This window comes from Dromaius novaehollandiae, chromosome 2 (assembly GCF_036370855.1).
Source record: "Dromaius novaehollandiae isolate bDroNov1 chromosome 2, bDroNov1.hap1, whole genome shotgun sequence".
In the NCBI taxonomy this organism is placed as follows: domain Eukaryota; kingdom Metazoa; phylum Chordata; class Aves; order Casuariiformes; family Dromaiidae; genus Dromaius; species Dromaius novaehollandiae.
In genome coordinates, this window is record NC_088099.1 from 32809642 (window position 1) to 32836187 (window position 26546).

A 26546-nucleotide genomic window follows, 5' to 3' on the forward strand; every position below is an offset into this window, starting at 1 on the left:
AGTGAAAGAGATTTCATGGCTTTCACGAACTATAGATCTGCAGGAACAATTAGATTATTCAGCCTATAAACTGTCCTTTTGTGTCTTTGAAAATCTCCACTATTATTAACAATTTAATTTGATGCCTAAATTCTTATTTATGTGAAGAAACTCAGTATACTCTTTCTGGTTGTGTCTGTGTGGTTTTATAGCAGCTTTGCTGGATTTTAAATTTTGGAGATAAACATTCTAGGCACTGTGCTTTCCTGCATTTCCTTGTTTGTTTGTTTTTTTAATATATGCCTTACATTGACAGCGCGACTGATATACTTTACATTTTTAAAACAAAGTGCTATTTTTAGTATATAATAAAAAGGTTCAGATGACACTTTACTTTGTACCCCCTTTCTTGCACATCCACTTGTCCTTTGAAGATCAGTCCTTATTTGTCCTACAAAATCTGTATTCTTTTAGGGGAAAAAACAACCAAGTGCAGTTTGGATTGTATGATCCTACTCAATCTGGTTTTAGTCCTTGCTTGATGGTAATAGTCAAGGGCTGGTTTTAGTGCTTTGATCTGCAAAAGATAACCTTGTTAAGTTATTAAACTACAGTTTCTTTTTAGCCATGCGTTTCTGCAATCATTTGCAATTTTGCAGAAATCTCCAATAATATGTTCTGTATCTGACGTTTATGTAAACTTATTTTTCTCTTATTTCACATGCATCAGGAGTTATATCATACTAGCTAGCCTTCTACCAGAATATGAAGACTACACATACAGGGCTTTATTGACCTCTGACATGAAATTCATACTAATACTTCTTTCATTTCCTTCTATTAATGTATGGGTCCATTTACCTTTAAGTTCTAGTAAAACTTCATGTACAAGTGTTCCTGTTCTTTACAGTAGCTATCTTGTTTCCCTTTCACTGGTTTTTACATGATTTTTCTTGCAATTTGCAAGACTTATTTGCAGTTGTCAGTGTTCCACTTCTTGTAGTGGAAGGATATGAAGGAGGTTTCCTGTCTTAGGTGAAAAGGTTTTAGTTGTGACCAAGATGAGCTTAATTTAGGCCAGGTAGATGACTGCCTTTCAGATGTGGCCAAAAATATAAAAACTCAGTGGTTGGAGGAAGCCAGCACTTAAAGAAAATTGTGGAAAGGGTTTCATCTGGGCTGTTTTTTTTTTCTTAAAAGCAGAGACAAGGAAGGGTGTGCAGTGATGCAGCACTGAATGAAGGATAGCAGAGAAGACACTAAGGCAGGATGCAGGAACAGATTTACTTATTTCAGTGTTACCTGATAGAATCTATTTTTATATAGAAGTGTCACCTGACAAAAACTCGGGAGAGAGAATATCCAAGTACTATAGATGCAGTTAGAGGCAGAGAACTGAAGATGTGATGGAAGAGAAAAAGCAATCTAGGTGGCCAGACTGCACAGCTCTATATAAAAATACCAGCTGGAAGGGAGAGGTCTTGGAGAAAGCTGTCCACAGATAATATGTGGCTAAAATGACAGCACAGCAGCAGATGCTAATTGGTGGGGGAGAAATGAAGTGAAACACAAGTTCGTTATGACAGACAACTCAAAGGAGAAAAAGGCAGAAAGTGGTGACAGCAAGGAAGAAAAGGGGCACCAGAAAAAAGGAAGGTGAGATGGAGATAACTATAGACTTGAGACTGAAGAGGAACAAGGATGGTATTAAAAAGCTGGGGAGAGAGAATAGTTAGAAGATAGTTGAGCTGCGGGAGGGGAAAAAGAAATAAACACGAAGATCTGAGATTCCTGACAATACGAGGAAGAGACAGATGTGAGTATCTGAAGCCTCCTTTTCCTTAGGTGGACAGATCTGTTAGCAGAGCTTAGCTAGAGGAAACAATGGTGTTTTGTTTTCCAGGAGCAAAGAAACCCTGTACAGACATAAAGCTGCAAAAGATCCTGAAGAAGAAACTTCAGACAAAGATCTCAGTATCCCTGCTGGAACAAAATGAAGATTAATATGCCAAGCTAGAGAACAGCTCTCAAAGAAGCTGAGGCTGTTGTGGTATCAGTAGAATTGTTTAGATCCCTAAGAAGGAAGGTGAAAGAGTGACAAGCTGATGAAGATCAAGAAATATCTATGAAGAACTTGGGGTCATTCAGAGATTAAGAGGCCTTCACACAAGGGCCATGTCTGTACTAGTAAATTAAATGGTGCTAAAAAACATTCCCTCCCGGAAATCAATCGTTTCTACTGTTAACTATCCCTGGCATAGTGTTGGCTTATATCTACCAGAATTCACCTGAACTATTCCCGAATAAAGTTTGAGAGTTACCCTGGGACTACTCCCAGTAAGCAGCTTGGAATCAGCCACCCTGTTTTAGAGGGTAAGAGAGTTTAAGTGGACGGCACCTCTCTGTGCCAGCTGGCCTCAGCAGTCCTGGGCGTGTTTATTTTGCTAGCAGAAATATAGCTGTAATGGGCTCCCTTCAGTAGATGCAATTCCCTGGAAATTTAAGACACTGCCTGTCCTGGGTGCAAGCTATGACAGCCAGTAAAATCATGTTTATGGTTTCGTATCTCATATTTTATATTTATGAAATATAATTTCTTCTTAAAGGAGTTACTGAGCTGAGATGTAGAGAGGCTATCTCAGATTTAGTTTTAGTGTAGCATGAGGCCACTATAGAAGACATGGTTATAGAAAACAAGCTTGGACCAAATACTCATTTAATTGTTTCTGTTTAAATTTAATACAAGCATAAGGGGAAAAAAAAGGTCCATAAATAAGGCTCTTTCTTACAGAAGAGTAGGCCATGAAATGAAGAAAACAAGTTACTGATGTTGGTAGGTAGCAAGGTTGGCTGGACTAAAAAGCCTAGAGATTTAAAAGTGGAAAGAATATTTTTAAGAACATCAGAAACTTGTATCAAAGACAAGGGAAAGCTCCAGACCTAATTGGGTAAGTAGCCATCAATGTAATGTGATTCCTTAAAAGATAAATATGAACATAGAATTGAATAGGATAAGATGAAGATAGTGAGACTGTGGAAATTTTGCAGTCATAGAAAAATATACAAAATGAAATTTCATGTGTTGCACTGTATGTAATTCTGGGCACTGAAGTCAAGAAAGATAGATTCATCCTACAACAGGGGTATAAAAGAATTTTTGAGAGCCTGTATCTTAGCTGAATAGATTGGAGAGCTTTGCTTGCTTAGCCCAGCAAAGTAAAAACTGAGAGATAATACGATAACTCTTGATAAACACATTGGGGAGGGAACTGCTAGAGAGGAAAGCTGCCTAATTAAGCTAAACCGTGTTGATGCGTGAACAAAGCTAAGAGTAACAAATTTCTGTTTTAGCAGAAAGCAGTCATTTGACTCTGAAACTAAGTTAAATTAGTCAGATTATTAGGGAAGCAGCATACATCTCTGTTGGCATTTCCTAAGTGGTTCATAAATGCTATCTGTTCGTAACCAGCAGCAGAGACGGTATTCTCCGAGGGACTTCAGAGACACATGAGAGGAATCGTGCTTTCTTTTCAAATGTCTTCATTTCTAAAGAGCCGAATGCAACATTTTTGGAACAGAATGTAGAGGGTACTTCCGTGGTTCTCTTCTAGCGTGTAATCAATCTTTCACCAGTTGTCCTGCTCATGTAGATCCTTTCTGCTTCAACTCTGTCCTTTAGGTTTGCTCTGTAATGCACTGATATTGTATAGGTTCTTAATAGCTGTGCTATCACAGGTGCTGTGCAGGTGTCCTGAATGACATCAAGTGTTCAGCTCTTGGAGAAGGCAAGTCCACACGATATAGTGAGCTCTTCTGAAAGAGTGTATCTCCAGGCATAGTAAGCTGTGTCAGTGTTGCATTAGTTTTTTCACAGTGCAGTGAGTTGCTGGAGGAGAATTTCATGAAGAGCATTCAAAATGTGGATCAGTGTAAGGTTGTGAAATGTTTTGTTTGTGTGTGGCTGAGCTTGAATATGAGGTGATAATAATAACCCCAAATTCTAGAAATAAATTTTAATTTTTTTTAATTTTTGTTGGCCTTTACGTGTTTCTGTAAATACTGTGCAGCTGAATGAATACCAGACTGATGAACGTGGAAGCCTGCCTGTCAGTGTTTCAAAGGGAAAGCTTTAAAATATAAATAGCCCTAAAATTATAAATAGTCAAATCTCCATACTGTATTTATCACTGACCACTTTCTTTTTCCTTCCATTGCTTATTTCTAGTGATGCTTACTTAAAATAGTTCTCTGCTTTCCTGTTGGCAATTAGATAGCCACTTTGGAATCCAAGTAATTTTTAAGCCAGATGTTGTTAAAAAAAGTGTTCCTTACTTGAACAACGTGAATTTGAAGTCTTGTCTGTCCAGGCCTTCTTTAGTAAAGGTGATCATCAATGTAAAATGAAACACTTCTCATCCCAACTTTGTTCAGTTGGTTTCATATACATATTCCTGGACTGGTTTCAGAATGTGACTGACTGTGTCTGATTGTTCAGCACCTCTGTTTTTTTTGTTTTAATGATGATACTGTTTTGCATCCCTTTCAGAAGCCTATAGTTGGTTTTAGCTAAACTGCCGGAATTAATATTCTGTGCAGATTTAATACGTTGGCGGCCACAGCATTTTTTGTTAATTCTGTAATTTCTAGAATACCCGTGTGCTTGTGTTGACATCAGCTCAACAGGAAATCTCAGAAGTAATCTAAACAGGTTAAAATTTTGATGGCCCATGGGCCTTAGTTTGACTTCATTGTTACAAGTGCAGTCTACTGGCCACTAACCATTTGTGTTGTTACATTCTCCCTCTGTGTGTGTGTGTGTATGTGTGTGTGAGAATAAATATGTAATTTTAAAGTAGGGGTAGATCCAGCAAGAGCCATGCTGCTCTTTGGTCAGGCTTGCAGGCCAAAGCTAATCTTCCAAATCTTCCAACATTACTTGTTCACAGAGAGACAGCTAGTGCATCACTCTTCTTTTTTTTTTTTCTTCTTTTCCCCCCTAAACTATCTGTTCAGATTCAAGAAAGGTAAATAAGTCTCAGGAGGGACAAGGTGACTGTCTGTACACTGCTTGAACCATTGCTGTGGTTCCAGCAAGCCTGCCTAATTCTGAAACTGCTCATCCCTACTCATTTGTCAAGATTTTAAGAGGATGGGAATGTGGCCACTGTACAGGACGGCATATTTGAGAAGAGCAAGAGAAAGGGAGAAAGAAGGAAAGAGGGAATGGGATGTAAGACAGGAGAAAGGTGGAAGAGCTGCTAGTAACTCTTTGCTGTGTTTATAGCCTTAAAACCACCAGCTGTCTACCCCAGTGCGTTCAGAAGTACTGGGATTTGGCGTACTTTGCAAACAACAGGCTGATCAGCGTGTCTGCTGGTGAACCTCCTGGGGAAACAATCCCATCAGTTTTAGTGCAAGGTCTCACAGGGCCATGTCTGTCTGAAGGGTTTCCACATCATTTCTGCCTCCAAACATCAGAGCAAGATGAGAGGGGTGTAAGGTTCCATCAGGAGCATCTACTGAGCCCCATGGCTGTGAGGGGACTGTGACTGGGCAGTGCGCAGATGCAGTTATTAAGGCAAATAAGGTCATAGTTGGTATCCCTCAGTCCATGCTTTGGTTTCAGCCTGTACTAAAATGCTGCCATGGGAAGGAGGAAGAAGGAAGCAAGTGGGTTGCTCTCTGCCCGCATCAACGGCAGCAACATGCTCCCTGTCACTTTGGTAGCAGCAGTAATTCCCTCTCATACCAAGAGAGATGAACGACCTCTCACTTATCCTCATCCCCAGCAGTCAAACGGTATCTGTATGGATGAAAGAGCTGGGCCCGCTGCTCACTTCGGTCATGCCAAGCCAAGCAAAGGCTCGTGGATGGCGTTGGTAGCGCACCAGGAGCAGTGGATCTGGGAGTTAATAGCCATTATGAGGAGAGCTGATGTTGCTGTCCCTGAGAGGTGTTGTCTCCGCCTGAGCCTTGGCTACTGTAGTCACCCTGGTGAGGCCACTTGTACCGTGAATGTCTCGCAGCTGCGGAGAGGCAGAGACAGGAGCAGACACATGTTCTGCAGCTGCGTGTGAAAGGTGCAGGGTGCGTTGCCTTTAGTCGCTTAGGAAATCCCTGAAATAGCCAGCTGCTGCTCATATTCTAAAGCTGTTTTCCTTCCCTTGTCAGGGGGGAATATTTTTCCTGCCAGGAGGCCCTCATAAAGATGCCTCAACTTTACATCTGAGCAGATTGCTCATGCGTCCTAGCAATGACAGGTAACATGGTCTGTGCTCATGTGCCTCCTAGACTTTGGGGAATCTTTGAATCACTTAATCATTGATCTTTATGCTTTAAGGCATGCCAGCATCTGCAAGCTTTTTTTTAGTTTTATATGCGATTTGTGTAGTTTTATTTTTATACAGTGCCTTGGGATGCTTACTGTAGAAAGCTCTTAAAATAGGTATAACTTAATGTGTTGTTCAGACTTCTCATTAATCTGCTTGTCTTCACTCTTACCCAGAGGTAAAATACAAAGCCTACAGAGGGAGGAGTCTGGAACAAAATGATAGAAAATGGGACTCTGAAATAAAGACATTAAGCACAGAGGACTCAGACTAGCGGTTGAGGAAACAGAACAGGATGTTCAGAAAGCCCAAGCCCTTTGGCATGAATTTGGGAGCTTGGAACATTAGCAGGGCTACAGTGAATTTGTGAAACAATGTTTGTCTTCCTAAACTAAATTCTGGAAAACATCCATTTCTCACTTCTCCTTTGCCAGCACACTGGTATCTATTGTAGCACTCATCTTCTGTCTTCTTTATTTTCAAAGAAATATTTGATTTTTATTTAGAAGTTATTTGTGTTTCCTACCTTCTCATGGTGCTAATATATGATCTTGTGACTATGGGACTAAAATTTGGAGCCTTGGTGTTTGTTCCTGCTATGCCACACTTTCCATTATGTTTTTGTTTTGACTGCAGCAGTGGGGTTGAATGACTCCACTTTGACTTTACTCCACCAAGGCTATGTCTACCTAGGTAAATTAATCAGGGCCAGGACTTGTATTTGAGCGCTATCTTATGATTGTCCATATTGTTTAATTTCTAGCACACTCCGTGACATGGTTTTGGCCCGCACCAACTAGCACACTCCCAGATGACACCTATGGCATGATTCAGGAGATGGCGTGGGCGAGGGACTGTTCTCAACAGGCATTACTGAAAAGGTAACTGTGTTTTGGAGGGGAAAAGAGTTTAGTCATATGGATATGAGCTGCGCTGTGCCATTTTCCCGTGGGTCCTGGTGCATTTTATATACTAGGCCTGTCTCACTCAGGCTTAGCACCTGAGATGCTGAAATAGGAGCTTTTGCTTCCTAACTGTATTACTAGCACTGTTACAAGCAACAACATAAAGCCACCTTTTCCTCCCCATGGGCCATCTGCTCACAGATTGCTTACAGCACCACTTACACTGGGCTACCGTCTTTTCTGTCTGAATAAGAGTCAGGATATGGGGCACAATTCAAGTTGTATGTCATTCTAGGAATACAGGAAAAGTAAACCCTGTGAACTTGAGTGAGCTTTCTAGGGATCTTCTGTGATGTGGCTAATTTGCAAGTAGAGACACCACAGTAGCTCAGAAACCCTGTGTTGTCACAGGCCCGCAACAAGTTAGATAGGTAAATATACATGTACCAGAAGAGTAATTACTTATCTCACGGGGTCACAGTAATTGCACACACAGATCATACATTTGCTTGTGCACATGGATTTTTTGAACTTCCCACCTGTAGTTCATTTTTCCAGCTTAGTTAGGAGCACTTCGTGTGAAAACAGGTAATACTTGCTTTGAGAATAGCTGTGAGATTTCTAATTTGTAAAGCCATTTGCAATACCCTGCTGGAAAGCATCATTTAACTTTGGAGCACTGCTGAGGCTTGGGCTCAATATGGTCTTGTAAAAATTGGTTGTACATGATATACCTGTTTGTGGTGTGTAATATTCTTCATAATCCTTTGTTGCCCCCGTTCTGACTTTGTTTTCTGTTGCCTGAGTTTTTAGTTGCAAATGGAGAAGTTACTGAAACCAGAGTCTTCCCCAGTCAGTCACTGTTAATATTATGCGGGTCATTTATTACTAGTGGCTGTAGGCTGTGCAGACTTGTTTTTCTCTTGAAAACAAAAGGATTGGCTGCACAGTGAACATGAATTTAGCATCAAGATTTAAGCTTCTGATCTGGTTTTTGGTGCCTCTGTAGCAGCAATGCAGGAAACCACTGCTGAGTCATTGGACTGACCAGTATAGCTTTTCCTTATGACACTTTGTGTACAGTGCTGTTACTGTGGGGATTAGAAACAGTGAGCAAGAGGGATTTTGTTTTGTCAGTGCAAAGTGAAATGATGGTTTTACAAGACAGTTTGGTGAACAGTTTTCTTCTGAGGCTAGTGAGGGCCGTGATGATGGCAGTCAGGCAGAAATTGTTAAGAAAAAGAAAAGCCCTAAGAGAGGTGCAGAGCCAGGTATATATAAATTGTGTTTACATTGGGGAAGGCCAGTGTAGGGACTGCTCTCAGTATTCATTAGCTGAAGAGCCTGAAAAGTCAGTCTGGAAGGGATCGTGCTGACTACAAGTTTCGCTAGCCTTTGGTGGTGCCAGCTGCAAAAATAGGCAAATCTGGCTATGGTGAAGGGGCGTGATTGAGCAGCTCCAATGCAACTGCTGCCCCGCAGCTCTTCCGAGGCTTTGGCTGGCAGCCGTGAAATGCATCTCCCCGGGGAGGAGGACTATGTTGCAAACAAACCTCGCCCTTCCCTGTCAGTGAATTCTTTTGATAGTAGGCTGGCACCAGAATAACTGCAATTATTCATCATAAAACTGTAATGATTTCCCCCTCTTTGAGATGAGGATGGGGTTTGTATTGTTTTCTTTGATTGATATCTCGCATATTCTCTTTTAAAAGGTCTCGTTGTAGCAGCCACTCATTAGTGGTGGCACTGTGCTAGGCTGAAGGCCAGGTAAAAACATATTTCTCAATTTCTCACTCTTCTGTGGCATAAACCAAATACTAACAGCTCCCCATTGACTTCGGTGGCTGTTGATTGGATCAGGCCACTCAGTTGTAGGAGTTAGAGCACTGGAGAAGTGGCTCGTATTTTTACTAGGCTAGCTTTCCTAAAGAGCAGAAGTAGAAGCACTGAAAGGTCCACTGTACCCCAGCCTAAAAGAATACCTTTAAAATAGGATGCATGTTCACAGATGAAGAGGTTAACTGTAATAAAATAAGCCTTTGTGAATACTTCGGAGCACTTTCTCTTTTCTCACAGAATTATGGTTCTTGGTAGTCTGGTCAAGCCTCTGTGTAGAAAATGTCTTTGCTAATGCCAGGGAGAAGAGTCTGATCATCTGATGATGGAGAGCGTTTTGCTGTAAATTAGGAATTAGAAAATTAAAATTGCTTTAAATGTGTCATCCCTTTACATTTTTTTAATTAATCCCTTCAAAAGATTAATTGAATTTAATCTTTCTTGTTCATTTTATTTACTTTATATAGGGAGGGGAAAATGTTGGGAACGTTGAGGGAATAAGAAGTCTCAATAAGAGCCAATCCTTTCTGCAGTCAGAAGTCGGACTGCAGCAAGTGCAGGTAGACCAGAGCTATATACGAACTATAACGAAACTTAAGTTGTTGCTGAAGGAAATACTCAGGTCAGTGGGCAGCCCATAATGGAGCTCATACTGCTGTATTAGCTACTGCTTTTAGTACCTGCATTAGCAAGATTAAAATCAGTGCTGCTGTGCTTACCTAGCTCCTTCGTGAATGCAGTGGAGAAAATACTTGAGAAATCCTGAAGTCACAGAAAACAATGGGAAATTCACACTGTTCTTTCTGCACTGATTTTTGGCCTTTTCTGCACTTCCCTGCAGGACAAAGAGCTGTCTTGCCTCAGTTTCATCAGTGTTGTTCAGGCATCATTTGTTCAGTCCACTACTCCACCTGCTTCCCTTTTCTTGCACAAGTGTCAAAAATCACAGATGTGGAAGTCTTAGACTCTGGAATTTTTTTTGCAGTGTTCATGACAAAAATGCAGTTGGCTTCAAAGGTCAGAGGCATCTTAAAATAAGGTAAAACTCTTAAGTGTATCCCTTTCTGTAAAGCCAATTGTTTATTCAGAAGACCACAAGTGCACGAAGTGCATGTACCCTCAGCTGGAACAGCCATTCCTCCTCTGCAGTGAGATCCTGCTGCTGTTTAGAGATGGTGAGGTAGTTTGAGCCATTTCAGCTCATTAGCTAGGATTTTCTTCAGTTGCTGAGTTTTATCTTCTTTTCTGTAGCTTGTCCCCTTAAAAATATGGCAGCCATCAGCAGAAAAACAACTGAAATAAAATGTCAGGTTTGTTTTCTGTTTTTAGGTACTATGGTTCTATAACAAATAAAGGGCATAGATTTTTATTCAAACAAATAATTTGCAACGGCTGGAAGGGAAGGGGAACATCCATGAGCTGCAAATGAAATTTATAATATAAGTCTGTGTTTGCTGCTGGAGAGTTGTCCCCTGCAACCCAGCAGTGGTGCAGAGATTTTGGAGATTATGTTCAGATTAAATGTCAACAAGAGCTGCTCCTTGGCAGGATGCCAGGAAGGTCATATGAGGAAAGTCCCAACCTTTTGCACTTAAGTGAAAATGTGTTCTGCCTAATACAGTTAATATGCTGCAAATCTTAACACAGCTAATGACTTGTATTAAGAAATCTCATCATAACTTGATCTTTTAATTTAGGTTGGGGATTTTTTTCTACTTTACAGTATCTAAGAATTTGCCAGCAATTTTATTTGGGGATTATGCCTCTACTGTAGAAATTTTTTCTTGGAAACACAGCATAAGAAATGTTAGTCTAAAACTTCTACAGCTCTTTAGAATGATCATTTTCAAGCTATACGTAAATGGATCGATAACCTGCTGATACTTTCGTGAGGATTATTATGCAGAAACATCCCTGTTATTTCTAAAATTACATCCTAAATGCTACAAGCATATGACATTTATGGAGGGGATAGTTTATTATTGAGAGGATGGGATGAAAAAATAGATATAAAGTACATGCTTTGGAATTTTTCTTTTGGTTTATTTATCCATGTTTGGTCTGTGCTATTCTATATTGAATTAAAAATGCATTTTTTGATCTAATTTAATTTCCTTTGCAGTGGATTAAATTTAAGTACAACAGGACATTCTTACTCTGAAGGGTATTTACACGTGGAGTTGTAAGGCCTTAGCTATACCGCTTGAAGTGGTCTCTTAATCTATTTGTCATCTCTGAAAGCTGAAACTATTTTAAAATTGATTTTACTAATTCCCTTTACAACTCTACTGTGTGATCCTACTGCTGCAAACTATTTAGGCTATATGATGCTTTTTTATGTTCCATTTCACTTACTCCAAAGCACTGAATTCTGCACTAGTGTGGGTGTGTATCTCCTATTTGTTTCAAGGGCATCTTGCATCATGTTGCAAGACTTTTGAAGAGACTTTCTTGAATGTGACCAATACACTGAATTAGCTCAGAGCTGTTGGAACAGTTTTGCCAGTGTGCTTCAGTATACGCTGCATTGCACCAGATTTGCCCCATGTAAACAGGAGCAAAACTCAGAGTCATTGGCAAAAGCAGCTGATGTTTCTGTGGATTCAGGATTCCACCTTTCATTTCTGATTGTATGTACATCCCATATTTGTAAACTTAATTTTATTTATACTTCATACACACATATATATACTTGTACACATGTGTGTATGTGTGTGTAATTATATGTGTGCTTATGTGCAAGCTCAGGTTTTTTCCCCTTCCTTCTCTTCTTTTTTCCCCACCTTTCCTACTGCAGTGAGGCAGTAGGGAGGGAAAAACTGTTTTACCAACTGTGGCCAACATTGGCATGGGGCGATCTACAAAATGATGAGGAGTATTTTAAGGATGGAAATTGGGAGATAACAATTAGAACTGTTAGATTCTGGAAAAACTTTCCAATAATGATAGTGGGCTCAAAAAATTAACCTGAAAAGTATTACAGCCATGGCTGGCTGCAGTGGCAGCGCACTAGGTGGGGGTGACCCATGGTTCTGTGATAAAGGTGCTTCTGAGTTTTGCACTTAAAACAGAGATTCTATCATTTTGTTATCCATTAAGGATATGGCATGCATCCTTTAACATTTCAACACTTCTTTAAAGTACAGATCAAAAAAAACTATAATTTACAAGTCCTTTAATTGGTATGAAGGAGTAAGGTAAATTAGTAAATTATTTTTAACCAAGTTAATGCCTTACATTGTACTGTTTATTTGTTCTGAATTAAGAAATTAATAGGATTTTTTCCATTACTTTCAGTAGACCTTTAATTAGACTAGTCAGTGGAATCCTACCATCCTGCAGCCTGAGACATGCAGTAATAAATCGAATCTTTTTTACTTATTTGTATGAAAGTAATATGGCGACAGATAGAGTCTGTTAGCGTACATTATCTTTGTACTATAAAATATGCGAATGTCCCAATGATTATAGTTCTAGCTCAGTGATATTTTAAAAACATGATACAGCGTGTTTCCCTGATAAATTGAGTTACAGAAAAGCAGCTTCATGTTTACATAATGCTTTTACAAAACACTCCTTTTATTTCAAAATAGAATGTGTGTTCTGTTAGGAATATGTGGATAATAAATCTTCATTTGCCTTATTAAGAAACACTAATATGTTCTGTTAGTTTCAGAAGATCTTAAAAAAAAAATTTAGCACTTTCTGGACTCCTGTTTGTTTTAATGCCTGGCTGCAATAGCAGGACTCTAGGCTGCCGGCCCATGGTTTTGTAGTTAAGGTGCTGCTGAGTTGTGCAGTTAAAACAAATTCAATCATTTTGTTGTTTATAAAGGGTGCAGCATGTCTCCCTTGCCTGGCATCTCGGTGTGGTGGCTGATGTGCGTGACCATGTATGCCAGCCACCGGGCTGTGGGTGGGAGCTGGGCCTGGGCTGCTTGGGGCGTAGGCCCGTGCTGGGCACGCGCCTTACAGGGAGTGCTTACGACTGCACAGGATTGCATCTGTTGTATCCTGTATTATCTCAAATGCTTTATCCTAATGTGAAAAATGAAGTATGCTAGGGAGGAATATGTATGCCTCCCCCTTTCCCAAAAAAGGGAAAGATGTATGTAAACACGCATAATGACAGAAGAATTAATTTCCACTTAACTATGGTTCTGTCCATACTGTCTCTAGATTTTCTCTTTACACAACCAGGTAGCATTACTAAGCACCTGTTTGCTGGGTGAAATAGCCAGGTGTGCTTTGTGTGTAAGCAAATGGTTGTAGCCTGAAACATTGCATGAGATGCTTCATGAGTCAGATGATTCACGATTGTAATAATGAGATTATTCGTGGTAGGCTCCTCATTGTAACGATGGTCCTTTGTTTTAAGTCTGCATTGCATATGTATTATACTTCCAATTGCAAATTGCTTCTCCTGCTAGAAAACAGCATTGCAGCAGGGAATAAAAAGTGAAGGTCAGTGCTGTTAAATTCAGGATGTTACTCAGTGCTGGACATAATTAGGAAGGCTCATAGTTGAGTTAAAAGCTTTAATCATGACTTCAACTGAGATGCTGCTGCTTCCTATTGTTTCTAGGGATTTTTGGTTTTTTTTCCTTGATCTGCCGATTAGCACTGGGTAAATACTGCTGAGAGCATTTGGTCATTTGTGACCAAAGAGGTGTTCTCTCTTGACAGTGGTGATCCTTTACTGCATAACTTCTTGTTTAAGGATAGGAAGAGGAAAAACCAAAAGTTCTTCAGTGTTTTGATTCAACATCATTTTAACATTTACTTGTAATCTTAAGTTTTTATAAAATGGTGCTTGTTTCCATAAAATAACCACTATTAAGTCCCTATGTTACAAGGTGATTATCTCCTACTGCAAGATGATTACCTTTTGTGGTGAAACCATGCCCAGTGTGTTTTAACCTTTGGTAACGTTTTCTACTTAGGTGTGATAGGATTTGTGTGCTGTACAAAGTGGTGGTCAAGCTGTAACCAAAATGAGTTGTGCCCTCAGACCTTTCCTTTGAGGGGAGTATTCCTATGTAATTCTTTCTCTACTTCATGCGAAGCACCTGCTGGGACATTAGTCCTCATCAAGGCAGGATGGGCAGGAGCTGGCAGTAGCGTCTCACTCATCTTACAGGGTCCCTTTCACAAAGTTAGCAGGTTGTTTGGGGTTGTCCTGTGTCCACTGTGCAGAGAGGAGGCAGACTTTGCTGCTGTGGGAAGGATTGTGGCAAGTCCCTGATGACAGCTGTACACAGTATTTCTCCCTCCTGAAGTGCTTCTTGTGAGAAAGGTAGAGGCCAGCACGTGGGGCTGACAATTAAGATGGAATCACTGGAGGCATTTTCTGCAGTAAAAGTCTAAAATAACTGTGTTTTTGATGGAGGGTGTCAGCAGCTTGTAAAGAAAACATGGAACAAGCTTAGTTCCTGAAAAGTGTTACTGCAACTGAAGTCATGCTTTTATTTTTAATTCTCTGATGCCAGATTTTATTCTTGGAATTCAGAGATTTCCTTCTGTTTTCGTTTGAAACCTTACTGTTTGACATAAGGTTAACAAGTCTTTAAAAAAAATCTAGTGCAAGCATTACAGGAACTGTCTTGTGTTTGGGCATGTTTTTTGGGGGGTTTTGTTTGTTTGTTTTAATATTATTTAATATATTTCTACAGAAGAAGATTGTTTAGGTTATCTATTTTAGCTAAGAATTTCCAGCCTAAATGTAAGTTTGAATTCCAGGTCATTTTGTTCCAAGTTAGTGTCATCTTTATACACTCACTTTCAATGATAAAAAAACAGTTAGTTGTTTGACATGAAGAATAAAGAGTTCTCTTCTGTATTGTCTGAGGAGTTATGACAGATTTCTTTTGAATGTGTAGCATTCAAATTATACATCAGTAAAGTAACATTACATCTGTCTGCACTTCTGTGAGCAATTTCATTATTTTAATAGAAATTCACAGTGATCTGGATGGCACTTTGTTATATTTATTGTAATAATTGTATACATATGATTATGTGTAGTTGAATAGAGACACTTTCTGCAGCTGCTCTTCTGCACTATTACTCTTGATATGTTTGCAAGGTAACTAAACATAAAAGTTGAATTTCTACCATAACTTTTGGTGATCTCTGAAAGTATTCAAATTTTAATTCAGATTTCAGCCATTTTTTTAGCAGTTAACAAAAATTCTTCCATTATCATCACAGAGATAATCAAATTCAGTATGTTGAAGTGGTGATCAATTTTTTGAGAGTTGTTCATTTGAGAATGACATGAAATGAGAACAGGGCTTTAGTATTTGCCATGAACAGTTAAATGTCAGTAGTTACTGTTTTCTTCTTTTGCACATCTAGATCATGGCTGTTCAGATTGTAGGCTTTCATCTAGATCTGGACCATGACTAAATTTGACCTTGCTCTTGCCACAGGAAGTTTCTCAGATGCTACTGGAAATGTGGTGGTACTTGCTGATTTTTCAGTATCTTAGGGAGCAGATTACCCATGTCTGTTTGTCAAGATTGTGCACAGCTCCTGGCTGGCCAAGAAGCAGCAGATCTGATGCACTACAAGTAGCTGAATAGACCTTAGTAAATGGAGTAATTCAGATTAATACAGCGTTACCTTGTTGTTTAGGATGAAAGATTGTCTTTGAATGGAAGGCAAAAAACTAACCTACATGATCATGTTGTCAGTGAGCTCCTTGATATGACAGCCTTGTTTAAAAAAAAAAAAGAAAAAGAAAAAAGAAAAAAATCCAGGTGTTTTTCAGAGTAAAGAAAATTTCTGTGAAAGCATATGAAATCTTTGTTGTTATGATCAGAAGTCATTGCCTAGTTTAATAGGTATTAATTTTTTTTTCTATGCCATGTTTGAGGAAGCCCTAACGATCTTATGTTGAATGTAAGTATGATGGATGCCACAAAATAGATTGCAAATCAGTGATACTGACTTCTGATATTTTGTAGCCCATTTGTACAAGTGCAAAATGAGTAATGATTACATTGTGACTGCAGTGATACTTATAACCTAGAGCGGCAGAGCTAGGGAAAGATCTCCATGGAGTTGCTAAGCCTCACATTTCAGTTGCCTTATTTTTTATTACATTTCAAAGAGTTCACAATGTCTCTATTGTATTTTTAGTGTTACAGCAAATGCCAGATTTTAAATTCCTTTCAGCAAAACCACTATAACACAGTTGCTGAATGCTCGCAACAGAGGAAAATTATTGAAAAGAAAACCCGTCCGTTTCCAGTTTCCAAGGAACTCTTGAAAGAAACAATGACAAGAAAATCTTTTTTTAAATCCTTTGACAGTGCCATTCAAAAATGAAATAATTTGCTATCCTGCTTATTACTCAAGCACTACTAGGTAATGACGATCTTAAATATAGGATTATTCATTGCTAAATTTATTAATAACTCTACTATTGTATTCTCTTATTGTACTTCTCTAAAGCAATCTACATATTTTATATATTTTTGAAATGCAAGGCAGTCTGCTCAGGTTTTCGCTTTTACTATCATACTGTGCTTCATTTTTTTGATTTATCATATAGAAACTGACATGAAATTTAAAAACCGTGCCTTATCAGGTAAGAACAGGTAAATTATCCTTAAAAACAAAAGGCACAATAAAGTCCAAAACCTCAGTTAAGTTCTTGACTGAACTTTGAAACATTTATCTAGATCAACTCTTTCCTCTGTGAGCACTATAAAAAAGAAAATCTAGAATTATCTGTCCCAAGGTTGAAGTATATAATTACTGGTGAAAAATCTTTGCTATCTGTGGACCATTCAGTGGTCTATATGTAACATGCTTAATTGTCATCTTATTTTTGTAGTTTAATTCCCACTGTTTAGTCAACTACATCTCAAAGAAAATCATCAGCACAATCAATACTGCTTGACAGGCTCAGTGAAGAGATTGTGCTTTGAAAAGGGCTATGAAATGTGAGTTTCCTTCTTTTGAGGCTTTCTCTTTGAGATGCTCCATGTGAGATGGAGCAGTGCAAGTTGCCACTGTTCCTGATCTTTCTGCAGGATTTCAGCCTGGCAGCTTTTATCAAGTCAGAGGCCCAAATACGTAAAGGAAAAATAGGTATGAAGTACGTATAAAAAGGAACTTGCAAATATTTTTTAAAAACATTGAGTTTTCACTACATGCTGCACTTCCATAGTCATGTATATTTGTGTAGTAATCTTATAGTTAAGAGTGATTTTGTTACAGTGAAGAAGGTACCTGTGATGAAAGTACAGCGTAAAAGTAAGCTGTAAATACTCATTATGTGTTTATGTATAGTAGCTTATTTCTATCAAAATTTGCTCCTTAAGATCTTAATAGATGCTGAGGAAAGAGGGACCTTGTTTTTCATGTGGTGGAATAAAATAAAGCACCACCACTAAAAGTTTTCAGTACACTTTTAAAGGGGTTTCCTTACAAGCCTGTTTCTGGCAGTGCTTTACCCAAAAGTGTCTTTTTCACTTCTGCCACTTTTTATCATCATCGAGTAATAAATATACCTCAAATGTGTCTTCATTTCTGTCCTATCTTCTCTTGTGATTGGGGGTATTCGTTTGGGGGTATTCTCTCCCATGCATAGAGACATCAAAATACTTGTCCACCCAAGTGTTTGTTTTCAGGACTTGCTCCGAAACAGGATTTTTCTATTACTTGAGTTAGTACTAAATAACAAAACGTTTTCTTGCTTGGTTGGAATGGAAATGTATTACCTGGCTCATGAACTTCTACAGAGAAATGTAATTGCTCAATCCTCAATGTAACAATATGGTCAACACAATTCTTGGATACTTAGCATCATTGCTCACTATTACCATAAGAATTTGGAACACATATAGTGAAGGCTGTTACACCACACCATTATTGTATTATTATGCATTTCCCAGTGTATCTCTAGCTGAACAATTCTGACTTTGGACAGAGTGCTGGTACAATAGTGTTTTTGTACCATACTCATGAAATGTTAAAACAAAGCTATATACTTGAAGAGGGATTACTCCAACTACTGTATATTCGAGTTTGGCCAGGACACAATGTCATTAAGTCTTTTACATGTATGTGCGCTTCTTAATAACTCAAAATTTTATAAGGGATTTTTGGCTTGGTGTGAGTGCTTGGCAGCAAAGCTGGAGTGACTGACCTTCAAAGCTGAAGAAGACCTTGAAATCTATTTGGTTAATTATATGGACACTTGATTATATTGACACTTTTAATCTTCTGTAGACAGTAGGGATGGCCTGAATCAAAACTTTACCTGTCAGAAGGTTTCACAAGTGTGAGTAAAAGCAACCTGAATGCATTTTTTTAACTTCTTTTGTCTTGATTTCTTTTAATAAACTACTGTACTTGGAAAGATGCTGTCCATTTCATTTGATGCAACTCCAAAGTGCATCAATCCAGGCAGATACCTTGGTGGGCAGAGTCACAAAAATCTTTTGGAAGCATCCTTTGTCTAGTGATGGTGTGTGGAATCCCACAGGGGTCACCTTCATTAAATGCTACCATCAGTTTCCTAACAGAAGGCTTATCAACATCAAATCTGAATCATGACGCATGCTTTTGATTGCAGTCTCATGTTTTGGAACTTCACTAAGGTCTCAGTGTCAATGCATTGATGTTTAGTGATACTTGAGATGTCACAGAGGGTGTCTGACTTGGCTTCCAGCAGTGTCTCTCAAAGGGTATCTCTGAAGGGAGTTAACACCAAAAGAGGGTTGGGATAATACCTCATAACAAAGTAGCAGTGGGGTTAGCCTTTTGTTATTTTAAATTCTTGTGTGAATTTTTGTTTTTGTTTCCATTTCCGTCTTTGTGCTTTTGAGTCTTTCATATTACAAATAAGTGATTTCAGTGTTCCTTTAAAAGGGGACTAGGTTGAGAGCAAAAATACCAGGTCCTTCTCACAAGAAACGAAGAATCTTGGACCTAATCTTGTTTGAGAAAGGCCAAGTGGCCAAAACTTAATAGTTGTTGAGGGTTTTTTTTCCTTTTTCTTTTGACATGGAGATTAGCAAATGATAGAATGTCTTTTATTTTGGCTGACGGTCTCCCTATTACAAAATCGAAGACTTATTAGGGCAATTCACAGAAGCTTGCGATGCGTTTTCTCTTGGATGGAAACCAGAGGATTCCAGCATGGTTGTTCTGGCACTGTTGATATATTTTATAAAACAGGTGTCTGCATGTGTGTAATAAATCTAGTTGTGCTAGTAAATCTGAACAGATAATTTAAGAGTATATATTTATAGAGAATAAGACTAGTAATTTACTATGTCAATAAAACAAAATATAAGCAACATTCCTGTAATGTATGTAATGTGCAGTAATTCTGTAATGTAATGGCCCCATTGTGTGAGCCATTTTTAAAATTTCTGTTCAAAATATACTTTGATCCAGATGTTTGTATGTTTTCATTTGTCACTAGCTGTCTTTCACTTAACATCTGCAAACATGATATTCTTCTTGCTCACAGTGGTGTCAGCTGGTCAGATAAACAGCTGTAATCCATGACAAGGGGTATAAAATTAATGAGGAAATGGAGAACTGAATCATACATTTTAAAAATACGTAGTCAACAAAAATCATCAACTGTTGCCACATAATCTTCTGCTGCACAAAGAAGGTGCAGCTGAGGATTCTCTCAAGTATAACTGATCCGCATAGATCTTCTGCGTATATATTTTCATACAGAAACAAGGTTTCTAGCAATAGTTTATGAAGCTGTAGACATACATATGAATGTACCTACAGTACTGAATTCATGTTAGAATTGGTGGAAAATGAGGATAGACATTTTTTGGTAGCAGTAGGCTCATATCACTAAATATGAGGTATATGTAATGGAACCTCCATGCTGGAAACACCTACAGCAAAGGTAAGAAGTGCCTGTACCAGCGGGGTCACATTGCAGGGTCACTTTTCCAGATGATGTTCCAGTCTATTCTTTGAAATCAAGAAAACTTTTTAATTCAGGCCTTATCATTTATATCAAACTGTTGCTAGTAAGTTACTAAGATTTACTGATGTCTCAGGAATTCTGGAAATCTTAGAGAAATGGACTGGCTATTTTACTGCAATCAGATTCATCATTAGCATTGTGACTTTTTTTTAATACATTTTCTTATATATTTTTAAAGTCTCAATCCTTATTTCAGATAAATGCTCCCTGGGATTACAATTATAATTATAGTCATATTCATTTGGAGTCCCATGACCTCCAGAGAAAGGTGGCCTTTAGTGTTTTCTAAGACTCATGAACAGCTGAAAAATTTAAGCTTAAATGCTATATCCTCCTTGATGATTATGACTGAATTCAACAAAGAGGCTTTACAAAGAGACATTTGTATAGCATTTACTAGTTAGAGGAATTTCTGTTAAGACCGCAAGGCTATTCTATAGTTTGGACTCTGTTCCTTGAGTGCCTGAGGCACTCCAAGGATTGCTTCCAGCCCAGTGAAGAACTAACAGTTGTGACCCAAAATTTCGAAGGTGCAGAGAACCGCCTCGAAGTCCTGGATTTTCTGTGGTGTTGGGGGTTTACTGAGGCTGAATGCCTTTAAGGAAAGTGTGCTGAAGTTGAAGATCAGTTATTAGGATCTGTCTATGACTAAATTATTTCAGGAGTAAAACCTGCCTAACACATTAAATGATAAGCTAATTCTTCCTGCATTTAAATGCTATGTTTTGAAGAATCCAGCACCCCAAAGAGGCCACCTGGATGTGAGCTGAAAAATGGGATCAAACCAAGCTCTTTCCTTCTCTTTATGGGATGGTTTGTCTTTGCACATGAACCCTGTGAATACCTGTCTGCTCTTGAGCACACTTATCAGTGTTTTGCAGAGGGAATACACGAATTGCTCCTGTTGCCTCCTTTCTCCTGTTCAGGACTCCAAGCTAGTGCTAGGGGTAACTTAGATGAATTAGCATTTTTTTCACTCTATTTTCAGACTACCTTAGTCATCCTAACTCCTGAGTTTAGGAGTGTAAATTCCGTGCATCGTCTGTCTGAGATGCCAGATGAGAGTGAGGGGGGTTTTCAGTGTGTCATCTAGAAAAGTAGATGTATGAATCCTCTTCAGACTGGGAATATCTTTTGAGAGAAAAGCCTTCTTGTATGTGCCCTAATGCTGTGATAGTCAGTCAGTCCTAGAATCAAGTTTTCTTAGCTGGATATTGTAGAGTCTGGAGTTCTAAATGCAAGCCTGTACAAAGCACAAGGCTTGATACACATGCAAAATACTGTGACAATAATCCATGTATTGTGTTTTGATTCAGCTGTAATTATGTTTCGTAACCGAGAAATGGAAGGGAGTGTGACTTGCACAGTGTTCCAGTTTGTCATGTTTGCTTTCATATATTTTTCACTTTACAACAATATTGGAGCTCTTCTACTGTGTACTGCAGATCCTTCCTAGGTGAGGGTAACAAGGGTGGCAGCACGAAAACCATATTGATGACAGCACTTGCAAAAGAGTTGTGTGATAATCCATCCTAAATCAAATGATGATGTATGATAAACAAATACCTACCACAAGGAAAAAAGCATCAAGATGTCTATACTTTGGTGAAAAATGAAAGTGAAATGTCCATTCACTGGTGTGCTGCATTTCCCTTGGTTGTCATGTGCATAGATTGAAAATAATTGCACATAAATCAATGAAATCCTATTACAGCTCTGCAAAGGATGGGAATTATCACCCTGCAACTTGTTTACTGGAGACCTGAAAGTTCCAGTACGAATTTTCAGGGGACAGTATGTTGTGGTCTCGCCATATCTGGCATGAATATGAACAGTTAAGAAACTAAAACAAAATAAAAAATGTTTATAGAAATTAGTTACAGAACTGGCTGGGAAAAAGAGATTTCATGTGAATCGGATTCTTGCATCCCGTGTTCTCAGGTTACCAGTCTTCGGACATATGCTAGTTATAGGTCTGAGAACAGATGCCACCTTAAACTAAACACTGGCATGAAGATGATATTTGTCTGATGGCTCCATCCTTTCCTCCTTATAGCAGGATGTAATAGAGTTAGATAATGAATTATTTGTCATTTTTTGTGCGTATTTGTATGTACAGGATGATGTAGACTTTTATATAAAAATATGCATAAATCAAATTATGTGCAAGTCTTTGTGTGTATTTTCAGTTTTTGTAAAATCTAAAGCTTAAATATATCAAGATTCTATCTTACTGTAACATTTTTCATGCTGAATTACTGTTAAACTTCATAATTGCTACCAATTCAATGTGTAGAATAAAAGAAACATGCTTAAAAAACATTGTCTACCATTTCTATCCTCAGAAAATTCTGAGTTTTATTTGCCTGACTCAGCCAGTGTGTAATGACCCAGCATTTCCACTGCTGAAGAAAAAGATTGATTTGTTGTGCAGAAGTTGAGGATGCTAATCACCCCACCTGGAACTGTTTTCCTGCATCTGTGCCCATTTGGTGGGGCATGTGGTGCTGATGTGGGCGTAGGTGACCCGGCCTCTGTGCTCACATGCCTGAATTTGCTGCAGTAAATCCCAACACCATGTGAATATGTGCGTGATATGCGGTGGATGTAAACTGAATGTTATGCTTGTAGTTTCCTGGACTTCATTTGAATGAAAATGCGGACCTGTTTTTACGCCTTTCAAAGTGAAAATGAGAGGAATGAATGAAGAATTGGACCAGAGTTGGATTTTCTGAATTTTCTCAAATACTCCCCTATTCCAAATCATTCAGTCTATGTTCTAGTCCCTCAGACACTAAGTCCTGACAGCTGCCTGTCCTGTATGATCGTAATGCTTTTATTCTCTTAAAGAAAATGTAGTTAGAGGACAATGATTTAGCTTTTGACATACTCTTCAAGCTTACTGCAATACTCTCTTCTTTTTATCTGCTGCTGTCATTTTATCCAAGTATTATAAATGCCTCTTGTTTCTCTCCAGTTAACCTGCCAGCTCTCTCAGAGATGGAATACTGTGTCCATTAGCCATATAAAAACCTGTTGTCTAGGAGGGGAAAAGAAGAATTATTCCTCGTAGTCAGCCTAGTGTGGGAAATTGAAGAGGCAGAATGTAATTAATTATTGAGCCTGAATTTTGGCCAAGGTACTACGAAACTAAGAGTTACAATTTATGAATTTCTTTCATTCTTGTGATGACAGGAAGAGCAGGAAGGAGAAATGAGAGTGGGATTTTAGGTTAAACTGGAAAATTTGGACTCTTGCTGTGTAATGTTTCAGTTGTTACTGTTTTAAGCTGTACTGCTTTATGTGACTGTGGTGGGAGGATGGGGCGGGTTAAAGACGATAATACAGACTCAAATCAAGTTATCTGCAGGAAAAAAAAAAAGGTTAATTATACATAAATCAACCTCACAAAAAACAACCAGAGCATGAAAGAGCTGCAGTGCATGCCCCCTGCCTTTCACAGACTGTTTCCAATTCACTTGGTGCTTTGTGTTGCTTTTCTGAGGCAATCCTTTTCCCTTTATGTGCATCAACACACATTTTGTCATAATTTGTTGATGGTAACTTTTGGGCCAGATCTAGCAAGTCTTTAATGGACTGTTTAACAACTAGATCAGACATAAATCAAGGAGTTGCAGTATAAATTACTTTACATTTTATTTGATTCTAGAGTTAATTTTTTGTAGGGAAGGAAGAGGCGTCAGTGGCATGTATCAGTACTGCATACATCCAGAGTTGTGGGGGAGGAGAAGTTACGCATCTGTCCAGGGCCACTCCTCTGCTGCGTTACGGGGAATGTACGGTGCAGCAGGCAGCTCTCAGGGGAGCAGTTCAGTGCAGTGGGGAAATAGGACTAGGGAGTGGACGATCTGTTAAATACAACTCTTGGTGTTATAGAAAGAAAGTTGTTGTTCTGTTCCTTTTCATCATCAAAATATTTCAGATATCACTTTATAGGTTACTTTAAAATTATGGAATAAAATTTTCAAGATCTTACTTTTCTGACTCTCTCTGAATATGTTGTTTTTATGTATTTGTCTTCTGAGATGCATGGTACACGAAGTCCCAATATGTTTCTGTTCTTAAATAGCAAGAAAAACAGTAATTCATGGAGAATTAGATTAGTTTTCCTCCTATCTCTAAGGAAATGCTTGTATTCTGAAAAGGTTGTGTCACTGTGCTGTGTAATGATTCTGCAGTCCTTGTGAAATGAGATGTATTTTGTCCTTTTAAAATTAGAACTACTTAAGAGACACTGCAATTATTCCCAAATTGCAAATCATGTTTCTCCTGAGAGAAGGTGATTTTCCTTGCTGAAAGAAAGTTGGCATTAATAAGCTTATAATCAATGATAGCAGCGTTTGTCGTAATGAGTATTGAAGTTTATATCTCTGAGAGTAAATGATAATGTAAGGGGTAGGAACAAAAGAAGGGTAGAACTGCACAGCCAGCATTCCTTTTCATATTCTGCCTTTTAGAGTAAATCACTGTATAACCATCTAGTAGTGTAAAATGTATTTCCCTTTGTCACTGCTGCAAAGAGAACAGTTAAACTACATACAAAGTGAACTGAAGATTGAAAAATACTTTTATCACCAGTAGTTAATTTTTTAATCAATTTATTTCTGTTACATTTCTAATATATTTCTACCTGTAATTGATGGGTACAACCCTAAGATCACAGTTGTAGAAAGTCTTCTGCCCTATTTCATTATGCTTTGATTTAGGACTGTAGTATGAACAATGCTTTCTCTTTATTGAGCAACAAACGCAAGAAAGGTCAATCATTTGCCTTTCTTGTCTTTGTTGCTCAATAAACACTTGATATTCCTTTCTGGCTGCTGCTTAAAAATCAGAATTAAAAAACTACAGAAATCAGTGAAAATTTTTAGAAACTCTCCTGCTCTGGGGCAGAGCATTTATCCCATTTCTCTGCCTGCAGAGAACAACGATTCAGGACATGCCGCTCCTTTCTGCATGGTGACTTGGGGTATGCCTGCCTGCCAGTAACTGCTGTGACTGCACTATGCAGTGCAAACATACTCAAGCTAAGTTTAAACTGTGTAGGCCTGCAATGGATAGTTTAAATGCAGAGGCACAGAGCTTGGTGTAGACTCATTTACCCTGCTTTTCAGGTAAATTTTGCCGACACTGACTCTGCGCTACTATAGTTACACAGTAAGTGGCTAAATTAAGTGTGCCTGCACTGTGCTACACAGTGGCTATAGTGTAAACAGACTGTCTTTTGAAAGCTTTTGTTTTAACATTTTGTTCTCAGTTCTGATTGGCAGTTCAGGGTCCTCTCCCCAGGTCTTTTGTAAATGAAATTGCCAATAGCTGGATTTGTAGAGAAACAGAGAAGATTTTCAAAGGCGCAAATGACAAGTAAACAAACACCTGATTCCCTTCAAAAAATTCAGTAAGAGTTACCCACTTGATTGTCATTTGAGGTACTTCCAAATCTTCTTTCTCAATTTTCATGTAGGTTTCTAATCATGGAAATAGGATAAGTTTATACATACTTTAAAAAAGGAATCTTTGCCTGATAAATAGAGGTATTCAATAGTCTTATTTCTGTCTGCAGTTATGGATGCTTAGACCATAAAGAAGAGGGTACTTGCATGGAGGTGCCTAAATATTTAAGAGCAAAATGTTGTAGTCCCTAGCTGAGAACATTATCTTTGCATTGTCCATTTTTGAGTTACTATGTTCTGTTACCCTTTTCAGTGCAGTTCACTTCCAGTTAAATGTTATACATAGCCAAACACACACAACACACTGAGTTTGCAAAGTCAAGGACTGCTCTACCCATGTCCCTGTCCAGCTGTTTCTTCTTATAAGCTCATTATCCAAGTCACTTTACCCAGCTAATTAAATCCCTCTCTGTTTTGTGTCCTCATCAGTAGATCCTGCTCTCCATCTTCTGTTTGAGTGGTCTGTATGAGCCAGGAATACCTTCTCTCTCCTCTTTCCAGTGCTAACCTCATACTCATCCTCTCCTTTCCTCCTCTCTGGTCTGGCTCTTGTTCCTCCTGCTTGGAAATCCAGCCGGTTTTCCACCATATGGTTGCACCCTTGGGAATGCGGGTAAGGCTGAATGCTGTTCCCGTCTCCAGCACCTGAACTGCATCCCAGGTTGCAGCACTGGGAGCAGCAGCTCCGGTTCATCTGCTCTGGTGAGGCTGATGCCCTGCAGGCTGGGCAGCCCTGGGGTGGAGTGACAGCGCTTAGTGAGGACAGGATTCTCAGAGGCCTGAAACTTGCTGTTTAGCACATCTGACCAAGACTGCAAAGGTTTGACATGTCCCCAGATATGAACAGGTTTCAACTGGCCTGGCAAAAGGCACTTTCCTGACCAAAAAGCACCTTTTCCCTGTTAAAAACTGGAAGGATATTTGAACTTAAAGGAGAGGCTACCACATATTATTTTCTCATTGTAAAGCAAGAACATTTTTTCTTGGCTATTATCTTGGAAACCCTTGAACAATTTGGGTTGATGTACGAAAAAGATAGCCTGAG

The 26546-nt window shown here is 38.7% G+C and overlaps 1 protein-coding gene across 19 annotated transcripts in view; it reads left to right on the plus strand.

Annotated features, from left to right (window-relative positions):
• THRB (thyroid hormone receptor beta) overlaps positions 1-26546 on the plus strand; it is a 175902-nt gene that overhangs the window by 55327 nt on the left and 94029 nt on the right. For 12 of the 19 annotated variants that reach the window (XM_064506180.1, XM_064506182.1, XM_064506184.1 and 9 more), the window contains one exon: positions 7072-7189. The exons of 6 other annotated variants lie outside the window; for them this stretch is intronic. The gene's annotated coding sequence lies outside the window, so the exon portion shown is untranslated. Of the gene's footprint in view, positions 1-2556; positions 2928-7071; positions 7190-26546 lie in introns of those variants that run through there. One more of the 19 variants, XM_026101184.2, reaches the window with a different exon arrangement.